Genomic DNA, 4,322 nt, shown 5'->3' with positions numbered 1-4,322 from the left:
GGCTAATCCACCGGCGTTTAGCCGCCGGCGATGAGCAGACGCGGCCGAGGGCTGCGGGAACGGGATCTGGGGCCCCGTTCGCAACGTGGTTGGGCTCGTTCGAGAGCCCAGACCAGCGCGCGTTGGACGGTGGCGCCAGCCGGACCTGGGGCGGCCGGAGGCGACGGCGGGGAGCTCGGCCGCGGTGGCCGGAGCTCTGGCGTGCTCGGGTTCGGCGCTGGGATGCACAACAGGGGCGTGGAGAGGGGCTACGGCCTCCTGGGAGTGTGGCAAACGCGGTGAGGTGCTCGGCTTCGAGCCCGCGTGGCTGTGGCCATGACGGCGGCGTCGCCGGCGGAGCAGAGCGCTCGGGCTCTGTGGAGATGGCGGCTAGGGGGAGCAACCGAGGCGTAGAGGAGGGGGGTTAGGGGCAGGGGCTCACGATGGATGTAGTGGAGCGGACGGCGAGCTTGGAGGAGGTCGGAGCGAAACGAGGCGGCGAGAGGGATCTCCGACGACGAGAGGTCGAGGACGAGGTAGGTGAGGGCAGAGGAGCGCGTCCGGCGATGTGTGGCGACACAAGGAGGTCGAAGACGTCGAGGCGGAGCTCGAAGGCATGGCGAGGGGTCGGGGGGAAGGCGGTGCCGTCAACTACGGCGGCGGCGGCTTACGGGCACGTCGGCCATAACGGGAGAGGACGAGGGAGAGAGCGAAGGGGGGAGAGTGGTGTCCAGGGGGGTCGAGGCGGCGCTGGGGAGAAGACGCGAGGCGTCGCGGTGGCCAGGCGACGTAGGCAGGCAGCCTGGTGGCGTGGCGCCCGCGCGCGCGCCGTGTGCTGTCCCTCCTCTGCCTACTGGCAGAGGTAGGGGATGACTGGCACCAAGCCTGTGGGTTGGGCCGTGCTGGGCCAGGCTAGGTGGGCGCCAGGTTAGTTCCTTTCTCTCTCTCTCTTTTATGTTTTCTATTTATTTCTGTTATTTTGTTTTGATTTAGTTTGGAACTAAACCATTTTAAAACTTTCTGTAAATTTTATGTTAGCTCAGAGAGCTAGTTCAAGGTCACATGCAAACTTACAAAATATTTGAACATTATTTCTTATATAACAGAAATAATTCCAACCCAAATATATTATTGATTTAAATCAAAGGCCCAAAAAAAATTATTCCTGTGACTCCAAAAATATTGGTTAGAATTTCACCTCATGCCAATATTTTCACAGAATAACGGGAACATTTCCTTGGACTCATTTGATGAGATTAAATGTTGGTTATTTTTAGAGGTTTTCTGAGGCTTTGAGAATTCCTCAATTCAAATTTCAATGGAATTTAAACATGATTCAGCAACCAAGCTAGTCCAAGGCCAGGGTAAAGCTAGGGATGTGACATGAGGGCGAGCACGTCGTCGTAGGTGTTGACGTAGGTGATGGACACGCCGAGGTGGTCGCGGCGGAGCTCCTCGAGCTTGGCTTTCAGCATGAGGTTGTGGACGAGGACAAGGTCGTTGAGCCAGCGAGGCAGGCCGTGGCAGGGTCGCGGTCGTCGCCAGGGAAGAGGAAGAGGTACCGCGGGGTGCACCCCAGCGGGAAGATGCCCGGCACGTACATGGTCTTGGCGCCCAGCTCGATCAAGGCCTCGATGGACAGAGCGATGGAGCTGATGACCTGGGGCACGAGGGGCCTGACCCATTCCACTGTTTTGTTTTGGAAGAAGGGGTGGTTGTAGTCATTGGCGCCGATCTCTCCCACCAGGAACAGCGAGCTTGCCATCACCTCCTTCCTCTCTGCGTGACCATGGCCGCGATGGTGTGGTTAGAGCATCTCCAGCCGCGCCCCCAACAGGCCCCCAATGCTATTTTTTAGCGCCGACGCCGAAAAATCGGCCCAGTCGTGCTCCCACAAGCCTGTTTTTCGCCGGATCGGGCCGAAATTGGCGCCGGCGCACTCAACCCGAACCCGGCGCGCTGGGGGCGCCCGGGGCGCCGGCTCGAACGTTTTGGCGCGAAAGAGTGGCGGGTCCGGCGCGCCAGTGAGACGAAGGCTGGTCATCCTCATCGTCTCGGTTTTCCCGCGGGGAATCAATGCCAAGGCTGCCGCCAGTCAGCCTGCCATTTATTCACGGGCGGTGAAATGCGGCGACGCCGCCCCGCCTTCCGCCACGCGTTCGCACGCGGCCGCTATAAAAGCCGCCCCTGGCCGCGCCGGTGAGGCACCAATCCTTTCCCTCCTCGCCACCGCACTTTCTCCCCTCTCTCCGCCGTTCGAGCCCCTCTCTCTCCCCGGCAACCATGAGCGCGAAGTACCCCGGCAACGCGGCGGCGGCCAACGGTTTCGGCCGCCGCTCACTGCATGAGTGGGAGGCCCACCTCCTCCACGAGGCCAACTACCCCGCGCCGCCCGACGTACGCGCTCCGTCGCGGTGGAGGCTCAGCGCCGGCGGGGTCCCTGTCCCCCCTCTCCCCGACCCCGAGGCGCCCACCTATTTACGCCGAGATTGAGCGTGCGCGGGCGTCCCTGACGGCCGCGGAGCGGGCGCTCCCGGAGTACGCCGCCGACAACCACGTGGCGTGGGCGGCGTACTTCAAACGCCGGCAGGAGGAGCGGCTCGCCTCCACCAACAACGTGTCGGCGCCGTGCGACCGCAACAACAGCGAGGGCCGCCGCCTGTGGTGGGGCGTCCCGGGCCGCACGCTCAGCGGCGTCCTCGCGCACCTCGAGGGCGGCAACGACCCGCCGTTCGAGTACCCGATCACTCAGAGCGGCGGCGCGTGGCTGCCGAGGAGGATGATGGGATGATCATCCTCCTCTTCCTCCTCCTTCTCCCGATCCTCCTCTCACTCCTCCGGCGCGCCGGCGTTTGTCAGCGTCAAGCCAGAGCCGTCCGAGACGCCGCTCGGTAGGCGCACCCGCGGCGCCGGCCTCGTCATCAACGACGGCGGCCGTGGCTCCTCCTCCTCGGCCACTCCTCGCCTGGTCAAGCCGAAGAGGGAGCCAGGGCTGGCGACGGTGAAGCCGGAGCCTGCTCTCGCCGAGGAGGCCGACCAAGAAGAGGCCGCCTTGCAGTGGGCGCGCGATGACTACGCGTGCATGGAGCTGGACCGCCAGCGCCGCGCCCTGGAGGAGATCGCCGAACGCCGCCGCCGTGAAGCAGCGCGCCGGGGCGAGGGGTCGAGCAGCGGCGCCGGCCGTGTCAAGGAGGAGAAGCAGGAGGACGACGCCGGCGACGACTACTCCCTGCTCAGCGCCTACTTCGGCCCGTAGTTTAGGGTTTTTTTCCGTGCATTTTTTTCGTGTAAAAAACGTCTAAATTTCGCCGAAATATGTCGTGTTTGTTGAAATTTGACCTAAATATGTCGTGTTTGCTGAATTTTGGCCGAACTGTGAGGATGTCTGGGGCCCGACGGCTGGGGACGTACTCGTCGCCTCTTGGGGGCGCAACGGCTGGAGATGCTCTTAGGACTTAGGAGTAATATGCATGCTCGGTGCGTTTGCGTGTAGTGCCACTGATTTTGTTACCTTGGTCCGTGGAGGCGAGCGCGGCGAGCACTTGGGGATCGGGGGCAACGCTGAGGTTCTTTTTAATGAAGAACTCCTGGCTCAACGCCGTGGCGGCCGCTTCCGCGAAATTGGCGCTGTATCGAAACTCCTCCGCCGGCGACTTCCCTGCTGCCGCTTGCAGGTACGCCGGCCAGTACGGGAACCCAGCCTCTCCACTGCACGTACGTAGTACCAATTTTCATGCATGTACGCATATTCATTATTCATTATGTATCGTGCAGTAAGATAGGCAGTAATTAAGCACGCCTCGTCTGTCGTCGTCATGGAATGGAAGTACTTACCGATGAAGTCGACGACGAGGCGGCCGTCGGACCAGCGGCCGTTGGGGCGGCCGAAGAAGGTCTCGCCGTAGGGCAACGCCAGGACGGGGCCCGACGCATTGGCGTAGTGGACGATGAAATTGCCGGTGTCGATCAGAGAGTCGCCGAAGCTGAACATATGCTTGTAGCACCTGCTCCGGTTCGCCGGCGCAGGCGACGCCGACGCTGTCGTGGCCACAGACAGCGCAAGGAACGCGGCCACCACGAACTGCAGAGGCAGAGCCGACGCCTCCGCCATTGTGGTGGATGGATAGAAAGTAATGGTTTTGATATCGGGCTAGCTAGCCTCACTCAGTTCTGCCCTGCAGCCCAGACTTGCAGCCGGACCGAGTGAGGCTAGCTCACTAGCTAGCCTCCGCCATATGTAATACGCACGCAGCTATCTTGTCTTATCTCCGTGATGATTGTTTGAAAATAAATTCCAACAATGATGTGGTACTGGTAGGAGATACTACAGCTAGCAAAACAGA

At 61.5% G+C, this 4,322-nt stretch overlaps 1 pseudogene; it reads right to left on the bottom strand.

Annotated features, from left to right (window-relative positions):
• Positions 1–1,349: 1,349 nt before the first annotated feature.
• Positions 1,350–4,090, bottom strand: LOC125535195 (annotated as a pseudogene).
• Between the last annotated feature and the right edge of the window lie 232 nt (positions 4,091–4,322).

Source organism: Triticum urartu, chromosome 2, assembly GCF_003073215.2.
Source record: "Triticum urartu cultivar G1812 chromosome 2, Tu2.1, whole genome shotgun sequence".
NCBI lineage: Eukaryota > Viridiplantae > Streptophyta > Magnoliopsida > Poales > Poaceae > Triticum > Triticum urartu.
Note: the sequence above shows the minus strand (reverse complement) of the source record. Positions and strands in the feature narration are given on the sequence as shown.